Source organism: Dasypus novemcinctus, chromosome X, assembly GCF_030445035.2.
Source record: "Dasypus novemcinctus isolate mDasNov1 chromosome X, mDasNov1.1.hap2, whole genome shotgun sequence".
Lineage (NCBI taxonomy): Eukaryota > Metazoa > Chordata > Mammalia > Cingulata > Dasypodidae > Dasypus > Dasypus novemcinctus.
Window position 1 is genome coordinate 29,845,772 of NC_080704.1, and position 24,191 is coordinate 29,869,962.

Below are 24,191 nucleotides of genomic sequence, written 5' to 3' on the forward strand. Positions count from 1 at the left end.
ATCAGGTATGCTAATCTTATTTTCGTATACTTTTTAAGAGTTTGAAAAAGTATAAAGTATGAATTCAACTAAGTTGAATTATAATTGTCACACACATTTTTTATATTAATGATCATCATGTATGGGATGTCAAATATAATTTCCTCTATATTTACTTTTAAGTACTAGGAATAAATTAGGCTTTGTATACTTAAATGATTTCTAAGTAACTACAATGTAAACTATAATCCATGTGGTGTAGCAGTGCTCCAAAATGTATTCACCAAATGCAGTGAATGTGCCACAACAATGAAAGAATTTCGTGGTGTGGGAGAAGTCATGGGGGGGGGGGGCGGCGGGGAGAGGGGAGCAGGGGTATATGGGATCCTCTTATATATATATATTTTTTAAAGATTTATTTTATTTAGTTCTTCCCCTCCCCCCCCCGTGTCTGCTCTCTTGTGTCCATTCGCTGTGTGTTCTTCTGTGTCCGCTTACGTTCTTGATGGTACCAGGAATCAGTGTCTCTTTTTGTTGTGTCATCTTGCTGTATCAGCTCTCCATGTATGTGTGGCACCACTCCTGGGTGGGCTGCACTTTTTTCTCATGGGGCAGCTCCCCTTGTGTGTGGAGCTCCCCTATGTGGGGGACACCCCTGCGTGGCATGCACTTATTGCATGTGGCAGCACTGCGCGTGGGCCAACTCACCACATGGGCCAGGAGACCCTGGGTTTGAACCCTGGACCTCCTATATGGTAGGTGGATGCTCTATCAGTTGAACCACATCCACTTCCTCACACTAGTTTCTTTATGCTTTTTTTGTTGTTTATAATTACATTAAAAAAATTATTGAAGTATATCATTCATACATAAACAATAATTGTATAATAATAGTTGTGACCTCATATTTTTTAATGTAACATTTTGTATGATCTATGTATCTTTAAAAAAACTTTAAAATACATATTTTAAAAAGTTATTTTTTTAATCTATTTAATCTGCCCAGGTAATGAAGATTGAGTGTCCCACTGAGGCAAATTAGTTTAGGAAAAGGGAAGATGAATCTAAGACCTGGCAGAAAAACATGGAGGTGAAACACATGGCCATGGAACCCCATCTGGAAACTCCCTGAGGGAAAGACTGCTCCAAGAAGGCTGCCAGAAAGACCCTGTGAGACCCCATTACGAGATTTCATTGGGGGTCAAGGGAAAACCCCGGATGCCCTCAAGGGGCCTCACCATTGGCCCCCTGGGGAACGGACAGGTGGGGTAGCCAATCAGAACAGCAAACATCTGGGGCCCTTCCTCCAACATTAGGAAAGGGAGGAGTAAAATAATAGCTTAATAAAGGTAGCACCACAAGCCCAAAATACTCTCTGCCTAGAGGAGCCCACTTCTACAGTCTAGGTGTGTAATCCTGTTCTCTTCTCCCATTTCTCAATAAACTACTGGCCTAACTAATCGGCATGTTCTTAAATTCTTTTATGTAACATAACCAAGGACCTAGAGGAGTCCATCATGCCCCGACTTCAACAAAATAGCATTCTCTGCTTTTTGATCTTATATTCCTGATTATTAAAACAAAAACAAGCATACAAAGAGTTTCTCTCTTCTAAAGAGCTGTTTTCTTATGGTTGTGCTCGTCTCTAAAATTATGATAATTTTAAAAATATTGTAATGTTTTACTTCAATTAATGAGTAGCTAAATGCAATTCATTTCTTGGTCTCAGACACTTATACTTCTATCTTAGAAAAGTGATTAAATAATCACTGAAAATTCTTTTGACTTCGATTTTCCAAGTTTAGACCCCAAATTCAGAATACTTATATTTCAAAATGGCATTACAATATTTTTGATGTTTCTCCAAAGTTCCCTCATCAACTGCAATGATTGTTCTTTTAACTTATGAAATGCAACCTGGTAAAATAATTAGGTTTGTTTGGAAAGCTCCCTGTTCTTAAACAGCTAAGCAACATTGAAAGAACTTCATGGGAAGAGTTTTTAAGAAGCTTAGTTTTATTTCATTTCATGCAGGTAAACTATTATTAGTATAAATATGTTACAGAGATTGTACACTTTACTGAATGGAACTACAAGCCCTTGAAAATTTTTCAATGCCCTCTGTAAGAAACAAAGATTAGTTTAGTTTTCACATAAAGAAAGAAAATAATGATTAATGTAACCTGGCAGCCTACTGCCTCAGTCTCCTACTCCCGGGTTAAACAGGAACAAAGGAAACCAGCTTAAGCCAGTCTTATAGGCAATAAAAAGATGCCCAAGAAAGAGTTAAGTCAATACCAATTCAGCACTAAATTCCATTCCTTATTTGACAAAGGGAGCAGGTAAAAACTAAAGTGGTTGGAATGTGATGGGGGAAGCGGTTAATCACAAACTTTTGCGTGGAAAAGTTAGATCTTCTCGGATAGGCTGTAACTTCTGAAGTATCCAGTCTATGGAGAAACAGAGGAAGGGCTTGTGTGCTAGGCTTAGCGGTATAAATTGTGTCATTTTTCTTTGTTCGGGGCACCAGCCATGTTTTCTGGTTGTGCACCCCTTCTTGCAAGATTGAGAATAAATTCTTTTCTTCTCCACAATCAGGTGAGCCTTATTTTCTTCCAGAAGAAGATTTCTTTCTAACACCTCTCTGTCCATCATATATACATTCTTCATCTCAAGGCAAACCTTGATTAACTTCTTAGGAAATACTGCAGTCAAGTCAAATTCAGCCCCTGTTCCTGCTGTAGTGGGGGCTGACCCAGAAGGCTGCCACGGCAAGCTCTGCAGCTCATGGGCCCTGAGTCCTCTGTGCTGGGCCTGGGGATAAGTTTGACTGCAGACACCACAGGAAAAAAAAATTCTTAGGAAATAGTTATGTCCCACTGCTGGGGAAGTCACGAACTTACCTGGAAACCATCTCCCAGTCCTCATCCACACCCCACCCCCCTTTTCTATTGTGTGCAGATATTTCAGTAGGTTTCCATTCTGTAGCCCAAGGGAAGCTTTAGCTCTAAAGAAAAGGCCTTACCTTACCTTAAACCCAGAAACCAGCGAACAAGCACTTCCAGCTGCTTGTGAAGAAGGGAACGCTCAGCCCCAGGGTCCTTCCCCCTGGGGTTGTATAAATACCCTATCCTTGGGCAGCATCGTTTTGTCTCTCCTCTCTGACACAAAGTGGGGTGAAGTGGGGCTTGCGGAGCTGCCATCTACCATCCCTGACCCCAGCAATTTTTGGCCTCCCCCGAAGGCTGACCGTGACAGGTCTCTTGTCCTCCTCTTTTGGGTCTTTTGTGCTTGTGTAAGTACAAGCCATCTTTTGCTAAAAGTTTCTGCTCTGCCTAAGCTTGTGTCCCCAGGATGCAAGGTGGAGCAACTTGCTCTGCAGCTACACCCCAGTAGAGAATTTCCTTTTCCTTCTTTCTCATATTGTTTATTAATGCTATTGTAATGAATTAATCAGTAAGAGTCTTTTCTATCTTATTAGTCTCATCATCAACATGTGGTTTCTGCTTTAATCTCCTGCTTTGTTTCAGGCTCTGCTATAAGCTACAGGCTAGATATTATGTCATCCACCAAACAAGGATGTCTACTGAGGAAGACTCTAGCAGGTGCGCCTAATGATCCTTAAATAAATTAACTCCTGGCTACAGGTTTCTGAGCTGCCATTATTTAGAAAATTGTGAGACTGTACGTGAATGAAAGACAAGATTTCCAGTACTTTTTGCAGACCAAAAGCAGATGAGGTTGTGATAGCAGACTGATGATTCAGGTTATGGTGGAACAAGAATTAATTACATGGGACTCAATTTAAGTGATGAGGTAAATGTAATTGTGATTAATGGCCTTGGGAAAATTGTAGATACTGTTTTAGTCATCTTTGATGCGTATGTGATGAAGCGCTTCATTTATTTTTCATCTATCTTTAAACTTTAATTCAGATTTTATGTTTGTAGACTGAAATAAAATACCTTGGGAATCAGGAACAAATAGCTTTACTCAGTCTTTTTAATGTTTAACTGCTTTATTGATATAAAATCAATATAAGTAAACTGTATATATTTTAAATATACAATTTAAGTTTGACATGTATATTCCTGTGACACCATCACCACAATTAAGACAATGAATATATCCATTGCCTGCAAAAGATTCCTCATACCTCTTTGTAATCCCTCCCTGTGGCACATCCCTTTATCTGAAAGTAAACATTGACCTACTTTCTGTCACTATATATTAACTTGTACTTCCTAAAATTTTCTATAAATGACAACTTCTTACAAAGTTTATACATAGTCTTAACATAAAAGCCAGCAATTTTATTTCTAGATATTTACCCAAGAAAAATGGAAATATATTTCCATACAAATATTTGTGATATTCATGATATCCTAAAACTAGAAACAACCTAAATATCTGTTAATATGTGAACTGATAAAATGTGATATATCCATACAGTGGGATACTACCCAGGAATAAAATGGAATGAACTACTGATCCATGGATCAACACATGAATTTTCTATTCCATTTATTTAAGTTCAGAAATGGGCAGAAATAATCAATGCTCATAGATATCAGAACAATAGTTACATTTTAGAATGGAGATGGACTGAAAAGTTTAACTAGGGTATTCTCTCCAATGATAAGGTATTCTAATCTTGATTGCGGTGGTATAAATATTTATCAAAATACATTCAATTATTTACTTAAAAATGCAATTCACGACATAAAATTTGCCTCAGTTAAGAAGAATAATCCCCCCCCCCCAATTCTAATATAGGCTAAGGGAAATGAAAGCACAGGGATATTTAAGCAATTCGTTTTAGTTTGCCAAAGGGTTGCCAATGCAAAGTGCCAGGAATGGGTTGGCTTTTATAAGGATATTTATTTGTAGTAAAAGCTGACAGTTCCAAGGCTGTGAAAAGTCCAACTCAAGGCAACATAAGAGATGCTCTCGCACCAAAGTCAGCTGTAAGCTATCAGGCATCTAACAGGGCTCTCTATGCTTGAGCTGCTCCATGGGCCCAGCCTTTTGGGGGCTTCTTGCTTAAGCAATTCTCTAGTCTTCTCTCGCATGGCAGGATCAAAAATGGTGGCTTCAGGGAAGCGAATTTGGCTCAACTGATAAGAGCTTCTGCCTACCACATGGGAGGTCTAGGGTTCAAACCCAGAGCCTCCTGACCTGTGTGGTGAGCTGGCCCATGTGCAGTGCTAATGCACGCAAGGAGTGCCCTGCCACGCAGGGGTGTCCCCTGCCTAGGGGAGACCCATGCACAAGGAGTGCACCCCATAAGGAGAGCCACCCTGCATGAAAAAAAGCACAGCCCACCCACACTGAGAGCTGACACAGCAAGATGATGCAACAAAAAGAGACACAGATTCCCGGTGTCACAAGAATGCAAGCAGACACAGAAGAACACATAGCAAATGGACAGAGAGAGCAGACAATGGGGGGAGGGGAGAGAAAGAAAAAAATAAAATAAATTTTAAAAAAATGGTGAATTCCTTTTTCTGTCTTTCTCTGTGTCTCCATTTTATCAGACCCAGCAAAAGGGCAGAGACTCAACCTGAGCCATGCCTCACTGATGTAGTCTAATCAAAAGCCCTAAAGTGATTTTATCAAGTAATCTAATCAAAGGACCTTCAACCAAATTTAATACAATCAAAGAGTATCACACCCACAGGAATAGATTAGTTTAAAAATATAATCTTGCAGGGAGCGGATGTAGCACTCATGATTGAGTGCCTGCTTTGCATGTTTGAGGTACCAGGTTCGATCCATGGTACCTCCTAAAAACAAAGAAATGGAAAAAAAAAAAAACCCACCAAAACCCAATTCTCATTGGAGAGTGGATGTAACTCCATAGTTGAGCATCTGCTCCTGGTGTACGAGGTCCTGGATTCAATCCCCAGTACTTCCTATCAAAATAAAAAAATAATAATCTTTTTCTTTTTGAGATTCATAAAATAATCTCAAACTGCCACATTGTTCCTGGACTCCATCCACTCCTGCTTCAAATAGAGATGTTCCACATTTATATGCAGAGCATATTGCTCTTCTCCGTAAAATTCATTCTGAAGTATTGTGAAGACTTTTTTCTTTTTTAGAAGATTCTGGGGATTGAACCTGGGACATCATACAATGGGAAGCAGTCACTCAAACCACTGTATACCCACTGCTAAAGACCAATTTTTAACAATTATCTAGAACAATGATGCGCATACCCCAAACTTTAGGATCTAAAGAAATAGATTTAAAACAGAGAGGTTATACCTTTTAAATTGTGATTTAGAGACAAACCCCAGGAAAGACGAACTTATTCCCAGAATACAATTTATTTTCTTATCTTCCAAAACCCAATTTTCATATACCTTAACTTAATGCTTGGATTATAGAAAAACAAAAAGAACAAAAAAACCCTGTAAAAGTAGCACATTTTTTAGAGGATATTTAGTTATGGGAGAGAGGTATGAAAGCACATGGTGTAAGGTAAGAGACAGTTTAGAGATGGGGTTAAAGGCAGAAAATTTACTCCAAAATTAGAGAACCCCAGGCTAACATATGGAAAGTGCTGTGGGCAGTCTTTTCCCATTTCACTTATTGCCTATGCCACTTAATATCTTTATAAATCAGAGGCTATTTCATTTGTGCAAACATTTTATCTTATTTTTAATACTTGAAGATACTTTGGGGAATTTCCTTTTTCTCTGCTGTAAAACTTAATGTTCATCAAGGGTACACTGGGTGGGCAAATGAGAAGAATCTATCTAGAGTGAATGTGTGTCCACAGAGAACTAAGTCAGTTCTCTTGGAAATTGGCTTATTATGATTCTGTTAAGATCTATTTCTACATCTGGGTTTAATGAGTCCCAGGTCCCCAGTTGGGAAACCCTTTTTTAAAAATCCATGGCTCTTTAAATTCCACAGAAATTTTAATGATTAGAAGGATAATATCATTCTTGCTTTAATGGTCAAGAGACCCATAAGAAAGTTGTGGTTCTAACATCTGTTATAAAGAAAAGCAGGGAACCTATTTAAAAGTGCTTAATGCATATGATTAAACAATTATTAAAATGTTTCATTTATTTAAACATAAGTAGTATGGTTTCCAGCAAGGATGTGTCCAGGTTTGGAGAATACGCTGGAGTAACTTGAAGTTTTTACTTTCACAATCTGCAAGGGCCATTTAGAGGTTCCTAGATAGTAGAGTGTGTTAAACACACATCCCACATACTGACGTTTTAAGCAAGATCACTAATTTTTGCTATTTGAGATTATACTAATAAAGAAAGGCTCAACTTAAGTTTTATAGCAGAAAGTTGCATTTCCTATAAAATCTTAGAAAGGCAAGAATAGCCTCCAAGAGTTTAAGAAAGGAGAAGATATTCTTTCACACTGAGATACAGATAACTCATATCTGTTTGAATTACCTATCTGTTGAAAAAAAAAAGAAATAATGCATTTTAACCAAGGTACAAGAAAGACGGAAAGGATGCAACTATTCTATGTAATTTTGAAAAACATCCACATATATTTGGAGCATATTTGTGGTAAAAGAGGTCTTTGAAAAATTTGAAAATCGAAAGGAATAATTCTTCCTTGACTTAGGGAAAACTTTCTAACCAAAGGAAGACAAAGTTTCAGTCTGAAGACGATTGATATTGAATACAATTCTTCTGAAAAAAAATTCATATGTAATTTAGACCATAAGAAAGCACGAATTTCAACCATTTTCTACCTACAAGAAGATGCCAGTTTCATATTATTAAACCTAGTGCTTTCTCCTTGCATGGTATAATTAACTCTTCCTTAGAAATAATCATCTGCCAAATGAAGTTATACAACTATCAAATGGTGGGCATTAAGTTGAGGGCTCCTGGTCTCTGGAGGTACTTGTATAGAAACAGGCTAGGATCTGCAGAAGACACTGGTTCATTTACCTATCTTGTTAGCTTTATAATGCCAAGTGTATTAGTCAGCCAAAGGGGTGCTGATTGAAAATACCAGAAATTGGTTGGCTTTTATAAAGGGTATTTATTTGGGGTAGGGACTTACAGATACCAGGCCATAAAACATAAGTTACTTCCTTCACCAAAGTCTATTGCCACGTGTTGGGGCAAGATGGCTGGTGACATCTGCCAAGAGTTCTGGCTTCTTGTATTCCTCTCTTCCTGGGGCTTGCTTCATTCTAGGCTCAGGGTTCCTCTCTTCCCAGGGCTTGTTTCTCTCTGGGTTGAGGGTTTCTCTCTTCCCGGGGCTTGTTTCTCTTTCCTCACAACCAATCTCCTCTGTGTGATTACTTCCAGGGGCTCTAGCTCAAGACTCCAGCATCAAAAACTCCAACTCTGTCCTTTGCCATGTCTTTTATCTGTGAGTCCCCACCTACCAAGGGATGGAAACTCAACACCCTACTAATGTGGCCCAATCAAAACCCTAATCATGATTTAATCATGACCAGGTACAGACCATGTACAGGTATAATCCAGTATCTATTTTTGGAATTCATAACTATATCAAACTGCTATACCAAGTAACAAATTAAGGCAAACTTAGTGGCTTACCACAGCACACATCTATTACCTCACAGTTTCCAGGGGTTAGGAGTCAGGGTATGGTGACCTGGGACCTCTGTACAAGATCTCATAGACTTCGATCAAGGTGTAGGTCAGACTGTGTTCTCATCTGGAGGCTCGAGTAGGAAAGCCTCTACTTCCAAGTTAACTTGGGTTGTTCGCAGAATTCATCTCTGAATCGTTGTAGTAATGAAGGGTGCTGGTTTCTTGTGGACTTTGGTCTGGAGGCTGCCCTCAGCAACTAGAAGCCTCAGTCATTAGATGCCACCTGTCGCCTCTTGCCATGTGGACTTTCCTAACATGGAGATTTACTTCATTGAGTCAGCAAGGAGAGTCTCTAGAGTGTGTCTGCTAGCAAAAAGGAGTCTTACATAATATAATGTAATTGCAGGAGTGACATCGCATCACCTTTGCCAGATTTATTGGTCAGAAGCAAGTCACAGGTCCCATCTACACTCAACAGGCCAGGATCACACAAAGGCATGAACACCAGGAGGCAAGAATCATGGGAGGGCCCATTAGAGTCTGTCCACAACACTTCTCAGGCAGAGTTCCAGTGTGTTAAGTGTCCCCCGGTATTAGTTATCAATTGCTGCATAACAAATTACACCAAAACTTAGTGGCTTGAAACAATAAACATTGATTGTCTCAGTCTGTGGGGCAAGAAACCAGGCATAACCTTAGCTGAGTCTTCTGACCCAGGATCTCTTGCTCCAGTTTGCAATCAAAATGTCGGCAAGTCTGCAGTCATCTCCAGCCTCATCTAAGGGAAGAATCCTGTTCCAGACTCGCTCATGCATTTGACAGGATTCAGCTCCTCACAGGCTGTTGGATTGAGGGCCATAGTTCCTCAGTGTTTGCTAACTGGAGGCCTCCCTCAATTCCTTGCTGGGTGGGCATCTCCACAGAGCAATTTGCAAAATGAAAGTTGGTGTCCATTAGAGTGAGCAAGTGAGCAAAAGAGAGAAAAGAGCGAGACAGAAGCCAAATTCTTTTTGTAACCCAATCCTGGAAATGACATACTAATACTTGAACCATATTTTATTTGTTAGAAACAAATCACTAGGGACAGCTAACACTCAAAGGTGGGGATTATACAAAGGCATAAATTCTAGGAGTTGCAATCATTGGGAGACATTTTATACGCTGCCTGCCATACACCTCTTCCACCATAAGAATCACATATAAACCCTGATTAGTCTGAGACCAATCATGGCAATTCCTCTTTCTTGCAAGTAAGTGGCTGTGGCATGGACATGTGATGCTAATTTGATTAGTGAAATATATAGCGAAGCCAGCCAGGAAGACTCTGAGATACCACTTTTCCTCATGGTTCAGCCCTTTTTTAGGGCTGTGAAAGCCATTTTGTGGCCATGAAGGGAGCCAGCCCAACCAAAAAGGCAATGCTTGGAGAATACCAGAGGAGCTTGGATTCTTAATGATAATGTTTAGAGAAAGAAGTAGCCAACCTATGGTCCTCCTAATGCAGGACTTCGTGTGTTTGTTTTTGTTTAAAATAATACACTTCCCCTTGTGTAAGCCAACCTTGTTTGCTTTCTTTATTATTTGCAACTGAATGTGCCTTAACTGAGACAGTACCTGGAATGTAGAGAAGTGTCTTAGTATCTTGCCCTGTATGAAGAATTGTACTGGAGCATCTTTACTGTTTTCCTTCTGGTAGGGGAAGAAACGAAACAAAACTCTCTCTCTCTCTCTCTCTCTCTCTCTATATGTATGTATGTAAATATATATATGTATGTATGTAAATATATATATGTATGTATGTAAATATATATATATATATATACCTTGGATTTTAAGATACTATAGGGAAGCAGATTTGTCTCAGTGGATAGAGCATCTGCCTACCACATGGGAGGTCCAAGGTTCAAACCCAGGGCCTTCTGGCCCGTGTGATGAGCTGGCCCACGCACAGGGCTGATGCGCACTGTGCCATGCTGGGGTGTCCCCCACATAGGGGAGCCCCACGTGCAAGGAGTGCACCCCGTAAGACAAGCCGCCCCGCACGAAAAAAGTGCAGCCTGCCCAGGAGTGGGGCCGCACACACAGAGAATTGACACAACAAAAAGAGACACAGATTCCAGGTGTCGCTGACAAGAATACAAGCGGACACAGAAGAGCACACAGTGAATGGAAACAGAGAGCAGACAACTGGGGGTGGGGGGGGAAGGGGAGAGAAATAGATAAAAAATAAATCTTTAAAAAAAAAGATACCCATAAAACAGCTCTACTGAGTGGAAAGATGTGCAAAGAAAACCTGGTTCACCCGTTACTGTTGCCTGTGCTTTGGTCTGGAGTGTTTTTTTAAGTAAACACTAAAATACAACCAATCATTGCTTTGGAAAGGCTGAGTTATTATCAGGTTGTCTCAACCTTCAATGTACATACGAATCACCTGGGGATCTTGTCAAAATGCAGCTTCTGATTTGGTTACTCAGGGGTAAGGCCCTAGAGCCTGCATTTTTCTAGCAAGCTCCAAAATGATGCCAAGGGTGCTACTGTGAAGACCATGTTTTATGAAGAAAAGATATTGTTGTAGAAGTTGAGAGAGGTTCAATTATTTGCGTATAGAAAGGCCAGGACTCAGGAATGATTTTGAGAAGGAAAAATGGTTTACTGACAGCAAGGCCAGCTCGGGAGCTTTCTATTTCAAACCTGAGCCTTTTATACAGAGTGGGGAGTCAAATGGTGCTTTTATCAAAGAAAACTACTTTCTTTGTTAGTCAGGTCTTTGCCTGAGTACCAGATAGGCTTTGAATTAACATATCGCCCACATTTCAGGTGAGCTTGAATTAGCATCTTGCCCACATTCTGTCTGGATGCAACCTTGAATACACATTCAGTCTTACATCCTTTCTGAACATTCAAAGTCCATATCACTTAACTGGATTTCTTGAGACTAGGCACACTTGGATACAGAATTAGATGATTTTGAATTTATGTACAGGCTATATTATATCTCCCATTCGAGGCCAAGTCCAAGTTCCCTTAAGTTTCGGCATCACCACCATCAGAGTGTCCCTGGACTGACTGGTATGATATAGAGTTTGCATTGCTAAATGGCCTCCCGGTACTGGAGTCGTTGCCATGGTCACCAAGGGTAGAACTGCAGCCTTTCACTGTCCCACACCCACAAGTCAGGACAGACAGTTTAGGTTATCTCCGAAGAGACAAAGGGCCTCCCACCCATAGCCCACATCAATATAGGCATCTAGTCTGCTGATAGTATTTTTATTCAGAAAACAATAAGCTTTTAGTTTTTCCAAGAAAATGATTTCAAAGTACATTATAGTGGAGTTTGTTTCCCCCTTACTTTCCTTTAACTTTGACCCATGGGTGAAAATCATGAGCTTAAACATTATTAAAAAAATTTTTTTAAATTTTTTTAAAGAAAGGCTTACCAGCCAAATAACAGTTTGTTTCTGACTTGTGTTTTTCTAAATCTGTTGGATCATTGGAAAACAACAATTGTTTTTCAGTGTTAATGATCTTAACATTTATTGGGGAGGAAATTGTATCTTAAAATAATGAGGTCAAATGACTCTTTAATTAAGAGGAAGCATGTTAGATTTTTTTTTTTCCTTTAAAAGAAGAAATCTTCCTTTTGGTGAGCTGATGGCTACATTATGTTCTTTTTTGCAGCCTCCTGTGACTACTGATTTATATCAAAGCTTTGCTGACAATTCAGCATTTTCAGTCTGTTCTTTGGACTGAGTGGAAATGTCAGGCAGTTTAGTTTAGAATATTCGCTATAAGGCATAGGAGATGGTTTTATTTAGGCTGAAAAGACCTGCAAATTAGTATTATTCTGGGACTTTTCTAGAATGCCACCTTTCATTTAAAATCCACAAACTTAAATCTTATGACAAGATTTGAAACCTTTAATGGAAGAGGCAATAATTTATTGTTTTTGGGATGTATGTATCTTCAACTGCAGTGTTAATTGCTTTGAACTGGTAGGTGATTTGCTGGCCTGGGTGGGAGATATTTATCCTTTCTTAAATTAATACTAAGGTATTTTACAGACTCCTGCTTTATGTTTTTAATTGGGTAGGGCATTTGAAAGCTTCTTAATAAATCTTAGTTGTCTGGATGACAGAAGAAACATCCAATTCGATGTAATAAAGAATATGTTTATGTAGCAATGAATCTGCATTTTAAATATTCTCTAATATTATGGCACTGTAAAGGAGAATGTAATGCTGCTGGAAAATACCATGTATGATACAGTGAATCTATGAAAATGAGTTTGAGACTAAATTATCTAAAATCAACTATAAGCTACTCATTCTTAAATATATTATTTTAGATAGATACACATATTCCTTAAATTGTGCTTAGATATTCAATGTGATTAGTAAAACATTTTTCTTATATGTTGAAAAATAGACTTTAATTCATTAATAGCCAAAATATTTATACATTCTGAATTTGCTTGGGTCCCACCAACAATATTTGATTATATTTTAAATGTTTGGAGTAAATTACTTAGAAGCCATATTTTTGATGGAACAAATTAGGGAAAAAAACAGAATATAAATAAGAAAATATAAATAACTTATCCCATTATTACCCAGAAAAAACTTATATTAATATTTTGGCATATTTCCTTCTAATATTTTAATGCTAATATATACACATTCACAAAATTGGTGTCATATTCCAAACATTCACAAAGAAATTTGTGTGCATGCACATATACACAAAGAATTATTTAAAAATCTATTTTCCCACTTAAAATTATATCATTAACATTTTTCCATATCACTAAATAACCTAGTGCCTTACAATCCAAAAGAATGGAAATACATTATAGGTTACTTACTCACCAATTACACATCTGCATTGCCTTCAATTTCCACAATTATAAAGAAACATCTCTGTATTTAAATATTTTTCCACATCCATACTTTCTTAGATAAATTTATAAAAGTAGAATGAAGAGTAGAATGGTAGATATTTTCTTGGCTCCTGATATGTATTTCCACATCGTTTTCTAGAATTGGTATCAATGCAAGAATCAGGCAGCAGTAAACAAGGATGCAGCTTCACCATAACTTTGGTATCACTAAAGGGCATCACCGTTTTCATTTGATCCTTGTCAGTTTCATAAGGTATGGAAGAATTTTTAATGATTTTGCTTTTTAGATTATTAGCAATGGAAATTCTTCATCTGTGTATTGGCAATTTGCACTTATACTTTTTATGAATGAGCTATGTTGATTTTCATGATTAATATTTTTGCGTTTTTGCCCATCATGTATTAATCATTGTTTCATGCACTGTAGGATGTTTAACAGCAAAAACCTTGGCCTCTACCTACTAGGTGCTAATGACACCCCTATGTTGTAATAATCAAAAATAGCTCTAGACTGCTAAATGTCCTCTGAGTTGGCAGAATCAAGAACACTGATATAGGGGTATGGAAACATATACTGCATTTATCCATAAAAGCATTATTTATTCCATAATAGTTTAAATGACCTACTAAATGCAAGAGATTTGGACACACTTTATTTTACTTACTAATTTTTAATTAACTTTTTTAATAGAAGGTACCAGATGTTGAACCCGGGACCTCATACATGTGAAGCAGGCGCTCAGCCACTAAGGTACATGGTTCCTCTGGACACACTTTAGAATATACTTTGTTGCAACTTATAAGGAATTAATTATATTTACTCATTCGCTCGCAAGCCAATGCATTTTTGTTATTTGTTAAATTAAGGCATCTTGTTTTTTCACATAACTTGTGCTAAATAGCAGACTATTAATTTTTTTAGACTATTAATTTTTAATCAAAACTGTGAATACCAATAAAATCTAATAATTTGATAATACCTGTTTTGTATTAGCTGGCTTAGTAACACTTAGAGCCTTATTAATAATATAATTTAACAGCTTTTCAGAAATCAAACATTATATTGTTGTATGTCTGTGTTTTAGAGAAAGAGAAACCTTTTCATTAAGATAGTCTCATCTACATGAAAAACATCTCCAGTGAAGTGTAGGACAAGATAGAAGTTTTCAGTTTTTCAAATGAAGACACTGATGTGCAGAGGCGTAAAATGAAATATGAGGACTCAGTAGCAGAAATTTGAATGAAGACAAAATGGTGTATATTCTTCCCATTAAGAAGTGGGGTCTCTGCCTCCTCCTCTTGAATCTAGGCTATGCTTTAAGCTGTGAAATTATGCCAGTTCCAGACCTAACCTTTAAGAGGACTGCAATTTATGCTTCCTCCCTCTTGGAGCCCTAAGATGCCGTGTAAGATGTTTGACCATCCTGAGGTTGCCATGCTGTGAGGTCCATGCTAGCTATGTGGAGACACCATGGAGGATGGTTTGAGAAAGAGAAAAATCCTTGGGCAACCCTCAATTGATTGAACTCCCAGCTGCTTAGGTCATCCCAGCTGTGAGTTTCCAGACATCATGGAGTCGAAAGGGGCCATCATTGCTATGTCTTGTCTGAATTCTTAATCCAGAGAACCATGAGATAAAATAATATTAACTTGTTTTTGGTCACTAAGTTTTGGGGTAGCTTGTCAAATAGTAATAGCTAACTGGGACAACTTGGAAAAAAAAGAACTTAGACCTCTATTCTACACTGTAGTCCAAAATAAGTTCCAACTGAATTTAAATATATAACAGCAAAACAAATTTTAAGTTAGAATAAAGCCAAGAAGACTGATGATTTTTTGGTAACAAGAGGTTGTACAATAGCTATTTTCATATATTATTTGTGGGGATGTGAACTGCTGCAATATTTTGGAAAGTAATATCTATTAAAACGATCAATTCTAAAAATTTATGTAAATCAAGTCACTGATACATAAGAATCTCTATCAAAGGATGTCTATGAAAACATCGTTGGTAATTGTAAAACAAACAAACAAAAGCACCTCAACAACATGGTGAAGTCAATTATGGTGTATCCATATTATAGAATGTTATGAAGCTAACAATAATAAAAATAATAAAAGTTAGATGTATGCTTACTGACCTGGAAGGACCTCAAAAAAATAATTTAAAAGAAAAAAAATAGCTTCAAACTTTGGAAAACAGTTTGGCTATTTCTTATAAAAACTAAACATGCAATTACCATACAATCTAGTAATTGTAGACTTGAGTGTTTGTCCCAGGAAATGAATTCTTATATTCAGACAACAACTTGTACAGAAGTATTCATAGCACCTTTGTTTGTGATAGTGGCCAAGTGGAAATAACCCAGATGTCTTTTAATGGGTGAATGGATAAACAAACTGTGGTATATTCATACCATGGAATATTAGCAATAAAAAGGAAAAATTATTGATACCTGTAACAATTGGGATGAATCTACAAAGAATTATGCTGAGTGAAAATAAGACAATCCCAGAAGATTATATATTCTATGCTTCTATTTGCAAAACAATTTTGAAGTAACTACATTATAGAAATAGGAAACAGATTAGTGGTTGCAAGAGGTTAGTGATGAGGGAAAGAGATGGAAGCGAGCAGTGTGGGAGAAAGGGGGTGTGGTTATAAAAGGGCAACACTGATCCTTTTGGTAATGGAACAGCTCTGTATCTCAACTGTGGTGGTGGTTACTCAAATGTCCATATGTGATAAAATTGTAATGAACAAAGTACACACACACACAAAGGAGTACAAGTAAAACTGATAAAATCTGAATAAGATCAATGGACTGTGTCAATGTCAGTATCCTGATTGTGATATGACACTATCATTGTGAAAGCAGTTACCATTAGGAGAATGGCAGTTCTCCAGTTCTTACAACTGCGTGGGAATCTACATTTATCTCAATAAAATTGAAATATCAATCAAACTCTAAAAACACTACAATACAGTGAAAATATTTTATTGTTTCTTGACTGTCCCTATACCTATTCCACAGAAAACCAGCCTATAACAAGACACCAAAGCTCAAGTCACAGACCATTGGGTATTCCTGGTGATTTTCAGTGAGTGACTCTGGGAAGGTCTAATGTTAGCTCCATTGTGTAAGCAACTTTTGTTTTAATTTATACTTGGATGCGGGCATGCAGGAGGTTTTACACCTGATGCTAGGGTCAACCAGACATTTATAAGGGCTAATTTATGTTGTCAAATTAATTAGGCCACCATACTGACTGAATCAACCAAATGGTAGAGTTAATAAAGATTATCTAGTTGACCTATATAGACAGTGATTAAAAATCTTATAACTGCAAGTGAATCTGAACTGATGAAAACCATTTATCTAATTTACTAATGTATTTGTCCAGAAGTGTTTTGGTTCTGATAAATTCATTTATAGCTTACTTCTTGACTGCAGACTATTTAGACTCTGTACAACAATTGTAATGTAAGATACATGTTAAAATGACATGGAAATCATTATTCGTAATTTGACCAATTCTTGAATAACAATGTCACCCTTTTTCAAATAACAAATATTGTTAAATTATAGGAAATGTGAGCAGGAAAATGAGTAAAATTATACATTAAAAGATACCATGCACTAGGCTAGAATCTGAAGACCCTATTTCTTGTCCTGAATTTCTTCCTTATTAGCTCTACCAAGGAGTAAAAGGATGAGTGACTCATTTAACTTTGTACTTACTAAGTGTCCTTAGGTACACTCAGAGTTCCTAAGTAATTCTGAGTCACTTATTGTGACTCAGTGTTCTTCCTAATGAAATAAATAAATTTCTTAGAAAAATTGTGTCTTGCTTTAGGTTTCTAGCAAAACAGAGATGGAAACAAGGACTTGGTATAGGGAATATATTTGGAGCATAATCGCAAGAAAGAGGAGTGAGGGAGTAGAGAGAGGTGAGAGAAGGAGAGAGAACAAGTTAATATAAGGGTGAGTAATTGTGGGCAATTAGGCCTCATTTATGTCAAAATCCCCTGAGAAGCATCCCAACTTTTCCCCTCAGTAGGTGGAAGTCAGGGCTGTCTCTCTATTGCTTCTATCCTACAACTGGTGAAGGTTGTTCATCAACTCTGCGCTAGCAGACTGCCCTTGATCACAGGCATTTGGGACATGGCAAAAGGCCCTGATGCATATATCAGAAACATGGCCATTCATGTAGGATGTTATCTAAAGAAAGGAAGAATGTGAAATAAAATCTTATCTTTATCTTATTCTTAACTGACCTAATGACAAAATTGTTCAAAGTAATAATAGTGTCAATATATTAGGTGACACGATCATATGGCTAAGTAAAATGAAAGTAATGCTATAAAGGATAGGAGGGAAGGATTGGGCCTACTTTGTTATGAGGTACCTACACTACCATGGAGTTATATAGAGTTGACAGTGGATTTAGATTAATTGTAAATTTATATTACAAACTCAAGGGAATTCACTAAGATATTAAAAAGAAGTATACTTAATATGCTGAGAGAGGAGAGGAAACAGAATCACACAATGCTAAATTAAAACTAGAGAAAGCAAAATAAGGGGATAATAAAGAAAAAGTAAAATAAATCAGTAACATTTACAAATATGATAGTTATTAATGAAACAATATCAATAATCACTTTAAATGTGAATGGGCCAAATATACCAAATAATTACAGTGACCATTGGAGTGGATTTTTTAATAAAGGCCCAACTATATAGCTATCTATTGTCAACAATAAACTCACTTTAAATATAAAGACACAGATAACAAGTAAAAGGATGGAGGAAGGTATACCATGTTAACACTAATCAAAAGAGATGTAGTAGCTATATTAATTTTTGGTAGAGCAGACTATAGCACAAGGAAAATTTTTGGGGATAAGCAGGGGCATTACATAATGATTAAGGGATTAATTCTCTAAGAAGTCATTGCAGTCCTTAACTTTTATGCACTTAGAAACAGAACATCAAAATAGATGAGACAAAAACATAGAATTGCAAGAAGAAATGGAAAAATCTACTCTTATTGTTGGAGAGTTTTATTCATAATCACCAAAAAACTGGAAGCAATCAAGATGTGTTTTAGTAGGTGAATGGATTCAGAAATTGTGGTACATCCTTATATAATGGAATATTATCAACAATAAAAATGAATGATGGAAGCGGTTGTGGCTCAATCAGTTGGGCTCCTTTCTACCATATGGGAGGCTGTGGGTTCATGTCCTGGGGCCTCCTTGTGCAGGCAGGCTCTCCCGGGGAGCCCAGTGGCCCACCGGCATGGTGGTGGGGTGCCGCCAGCCCGCCAGCGCCGCGGAGAGCCGACTCAGCAAGGTGACACAACAAAAAGGAAGACAAGCAAAAAATACAGATGAGCATGCAGCAAACGGACACAGAGAGCAGAGAGCAGAGAGCAAGCAAGCCGTGGGGGGGAGGGGAAGTAAAATAAATAAATACAGACACAGAAGAATGCACAGTGGACACGGAGAGCAGACAGCATGCAAAAAGCCGCGGGGGGGGGGGGTGAGGGATAAAAAATAACTAAAAAATTAAAAATAAAAAAAATAATAAATAAATGAGCTATCTGGCCATGAAGGACATGGGGGAATCTTAAATGCATATTGCTAGGTGAAAGGCAACAGTCTGAAGAGGCTACACGTTGCATGATTCCAAACAGTGACATCCTGGAAATGGCAAAACTACAGAGACAGTAAAAGGATCAGTGGTTGGCAGTGATTTGAGGGAAGAGAAAATATGAACAGGCAGAGCACAGGGAATTTTTAGGGTGGCAAAACTATTTGTATGATACTGTAATAGTGGATATATATCATTATGCATTTGACAAAATCCAAAGAACTGTATAAAACAGTTAGCTTTCATGTAAACTATGGACTTTAATTATGTATCAACATTGGTTCATTAATTGTAACAAATGTACCTCACTAGTGGAAGATAATAATAATAGGAGATACTGTGGCAGGGAGGGCAAGATAATAGGAACTCATTGTACTAACAGCTCAATTTTTCTGTATATCTAAAACTTCTAAAAATGAAGTCTATTGATGAAAAAATGAAAAGTCATTGAACTGTATACATATGATTTGTGCATTTAACTGTATGTAATTTGTGCCTCAAGCTGCTGTAAAATAATATAAGAATCAAATAAAAATACAAAAGTGTACAAACAAAACATTTTGATTGAAACCCCTTTGGGAAAAGAGGAAATGGAGTGAGCTTAATATTGAAAAAAGTTGGGGTCCTAAAATGTAGAATCATCATTTGGATGATTAACTAAAGTCTAAAAAGCCCCAGATACTGAACCAGAAAGTTCAGTGTGTGCATGTTGTAGCATCACATTTTTGCGATTATTTAAGTTATTATTCAAGAAAGATATGCCAAATATTATCAGGCTATTACGTGTTATCATATAATATAAAGAATGCCCACTAAGCCCTGTACATTTATAGATGGTGTTTTAGTTCCCCAGTTGCTAAAACAAATACCAGACAATGGGGTTGACATAAACAATGGGAATTTATTGGCTCATGGCTTTGAGACTAGGAGAAATCCAAAATGAAGGCATCAACAAGATGATGCTTTCTCCCTGAAGACTGTGGCATTCTGGGACTGACTGCTGGTTAATCTTGGCCCTTAGCTTTTCTGTCACATGGCAATGCACATGGTGGCGTTATCTCCTCTCTCTTAGGGTTCCACTGACTTCCAGTTTCTGTGACTTCCCTTCCTATGTCCAATTTCCATTGCTTATAAGAACTTCAGCCATATCGGATTAAGGCCCACCCTCATTCAGTTTGGGTGCACCTTAATTAATAATATCTTCAAGAATCCTATTTACAATCGTGTTCCTACCCATAGGACCAGGGGTTGGGACCTGAACATGCCTTTTGTGGGGGACATGATTCAGTCCTCAAAAGACGGTATTTTTTTAGGATGATTTTCTCAAATTTTATTTATTGTTTCCTGAAAGTTCTTTTACCCAAAGCTCAGTTGCAAGGGAAAAGTAAACCTATGTCACTTTTTTTTCCATTTCTTAATGTCTGATGCCAGTGCTAGATGCAATGGTGACAGGCTTTATGAATACTTTCTTCAGAGCTCAAAGTGTTAGCTAATCCACTGGGCTATGCTATTCCTTGGATTTCCTTTTGAAGGAAGAGATTAAACAAAACTACTGCTTTAATTAAGTGCAGACATAAAAGCAGAATTCAGTGAGCATATGTGTGGTATGCATATGCATGGAATTAAGTAAAAGTTTTAGCAGAAAATGCAAATAAAGGTGTTTTTTAGGCAGAGAAGCTGAACTTGGGGAATATATCCAAACACCAGCAATTCTAGAAGGTGCTTTCCTAGCTCCCCTTGGTATAGGACTTTATAAAACTTATATCGTCATGATGCACGGGGATCAGAGTACTTGTTTTCTTTTGCTTTTCGTCAATTCAGCCCAAACGAATGATTTTGTCCTGACAAGGGTTTCTCTCATAAGGGTCTTAAAAACTTACAATATATGAAGACCAAAGTCTTTAAATAGCTCTGCCTGCTTACATACACAGAAAGGAGATTATTAGAGTGTTTATATAGATAAAATGACATTTTGAACTTCAATTAAGGTTGTGCCAGCATTTCTTATGTAAAGCTTAATTTTCAGGGATTCATTATTCAGCCATAATAATCATCCCCCGTATAAAACTTGGCTCACAAATTAACAAGATGCGAGGGTTTTACATTAATTTTAAAATAAAGCAAATTTGAGTATTTTTAAAGGAACAGCTGCATTGTGGTTCTCTTAACTTGGCATGTTTTGTCATGCCAAAAAAATTAGTTTTGATATTATTTTTCAGCCTAGTAAATATTGAAATGGATTAGATTATCTTTAGTATATGTAATTAACTAACTGTCTTGTGTTTGACCATTTAATTTGTAATAGTATATGTTTCTTTGAATTGCAGATAAGGAAGTGCAGTGGACAATTGTTTATTACCTCAAAAAAATCTATGCTTTGAATATACATGATTCAAAGAACCAGGGATGCTCAATCTAGAGGACAATTGTCTTCCAAGAACTTTCAGGTAAAACAGGGAGTGAACACGCTCTCTATTGACACAATTATGGTGTAAAGCTATGAAAATAAAAGCAGTTAAAGCAACAGAGGGAAGAAAGTTATTATAATTAAATTTGTCCAGAGAAGACTGCCTTAGTTAGTAGTGAGTTCTGTGCCCTTAATTTTTTTTTCTACAATGATCTAAAACAGGCATTCTTAACCTCTTTTGTTCCACGGACCCCCCTCACCAATGTGTACCCATAAGAATAATGTTTTTTTGAATTTCAGTTCATGCTCATGGACCCCTTGTTAAGAATTCCTGGTCTACGTGTGGTGACCTGGCCCATGCGCAGTGCTGATGCACACAGGGAGTGCCGTGCCACGCAGGGGTGTCCCCCGTGTAGGGGAGCGCCACGCGCAAGGAGCGCACCCCGTAAGGAGAGCCGCCCAGCGCAAAAGAAAGTGCAGCCTGCCCGGAATGGCACCGCCCACACGGAGAGCTGACACAGCAAGATGACGCAACAAAAGGAAACACAGATTCCTGTGCTGCTGACAACAACAGAAGCGGCAAATAGACAAAGAGAACAGACAACCAGGGTGGGGGAGAGGGGAGAGAAATAAATAAATAATAATAATAAAAAAAAGAACTCCTGGTCTAAAAGATCTCTTGTTAGAGATGCTGGGAAGAAAACTCTGGCAGTAGATAAGATTCCTTCAAATTTTGAATTTCTAAAAATTTGAACCATCCTTCATATGTCTATGGAGCATAAAGTAGACTAGAAAATTCATAATTAAGACATACTGTCGGCCCAAAATACATAAACATGAGTGGGCTCTAACTTTTCAACCAATTTTCTTTAACTGATTTCCTGTTGTGTATAGCAGTTTGGATAGTGGGAAAGAGGCTTTTAAGCTACCTATGTACTATAAAATATCAACGATGGGATATAGTTGTAGGATTAATATCTAAATAGAGGATTGCCAGTAAATAGTCATGGGATCATTTATTTATTTTAACTTGGGAATCATAAATGCTTTATTAGCAAGTCTTTGATAAAGGGGAGCAAAAAGAGTAAGCAGGCCTTCCAAAAGCAATCTAAAGCTCCATAAGCTCAGAATCTTTTGCATATGGGCCCTGGAAATTTTCTAAAATGAAATTTGTTCTGAGGGAGAAAGTTACTTAAAAACACACCACCTCATGAAGATGTATGGCTCATAAAATTGTCCTTCTAAGAAAAGCTATTATGAAAGTTGTCTTCCTATAAAGAGCTACAAGTGTAGCTTGTCATCTTAAAATAACAATCTGTGGGCTGAAAGTGACCAAATGGCCAAGGATTATTTATATCGACTTGAATTCAAGCTTTATTTTCTAAACTTAAAAAAATTATCAGTCCTACATCTTTTTCTTAAAATACAAATAATGCTTTTAATTTGTTGCTGGATTCAGTTTGCTAGTATTTTTGATCATGAAAAAATATTCTATAATTGAACTATTAACTATAGTCCAGTGTTTACAACAGGTTTGGTTTTTTTTACTATTTTTATAGCAAATTTTCCTTTTTAATTGTCTTTTTTAAAAAAATACATAGATCACAAAAACTATTACATTGAAAAATATTAGAGGTTCCCATATACCCCACACCCCACCCCACCTCTCCCACATCAACAACCTCCTTCATCATTGTGGAACATTCATTGGATTTGGTGAATACATTTTGGAGCACTGCTACATCGCATGGATTATAATTTATATTGTAGTTTACACTCTCCCCCAGTCCACTCAGTGGGTTATGGCTGGATATATAATGTCCTGTATCTGTCCCTGCAATATCATTCAGGACAACTCCAAGTCCCAAAATGCCACCATATCACACCTCTTCTTCCCTCTCTCTGCCCTCAGCAGCTACAGTGGCCACTGTCTCCACATCAATGATACAATTTCTTCCATTGCTAGAGTCACAAAAGTTCTATAGTAGAATATCAGTAAGTCCACTCTAATCCATATTTTATTCCTCCATCCTGTGGACCCTGGGATGGTGATGTCCATTGCATTCAATAGGGTTTATTGTGTTGAAAGGTCCTATGGTTTTTTCTTTAAATTTTTATTCTAGTGACATTTATACGACTTAAAATTTCCCTTTATAACCACATTCACATATATAATCCAGTGCTGTTAACTACAATCACAATGTTGGGCTATCATCACCACCATCCATTCTAAAACTTTATAATCAAACCAAACAAAGGATCTGTACAAATTAAACATTAACTCCCATTCTCTACCCTCAACCCAGACCCTGGAAACCTATATTCTAGATTCTGACTCTTAAAGTTTGCTTATTCTAATTAGTTCACATCACTGAGAGCATACAATATTTGTCCTTTTGTGTCTGACTTATTTCACTCAACATGTCTTCAAGGTTCTTCCATGTTGTTGCATGAGTCAGAACTTCATTCCTTTTTAATGCTGAATAATGTTGTATTTTATACCACATTTTGTTTATGCATTCATATGTTGATGGACACTTGGGTTGCTTCCAACTTTTGGCAATTGTGGATAATGCCATATGAATATGGGTGTACAAGTGTCTGCTTTCTTAAAAAGATTTTTTATTTATTCCCCACCCGCCCACCCACCTCCACTTGTGCTTGCTGTCTGCTCTCTGTGTCCATTCGCTGAG

The 24,191-nt window shown here is 37.3% G+C and overlaps 1 long non-coding RNA gene and 1 other non-coding gene across 3 annotated transcripts in view; both read left to right on the forward strand.

The window, feature by feature from the left end:
- LOC111758622 (uncharacterized) overlaps nt 1-23,973 on the forward strand; it is a 54,700-nt gene extending 30,727 nt beyond the window's left edge. The window contains exons 2-6 of one of the 2 annotated variants that reach the window (XR_009184346.2): nt 13,571-13,684; nt 14,123-14,182; nt 16,467-16,572; nt 21,419-21,538; nt 21,799-23,973. This is a non-coding gene — a long non-coding RNA (uncharacterized lncRNA). The remainder of the gene's footprint in view (nt 1-13,570; nt 13,685-14,122; nt 14,183-16,466; nt 16,573-21,418; nt 21,539-21,798) is intronic. The other variant, XR_001117926.3, reaches the window with a different exon arrangement.
- On the forward strand, nt 2,686-2,821 carry LOC111761564 (small nucleolar RNA SNORA5). Its single transcript, XR_002794892.1, has one exon. It is a non-coding gene; the product is annotated as a small nucleolar RNA SNORA5 (small nucleolar RNA).
- Nucleotides 23,974-24,191: the final 218 nt, after the last annotated feature.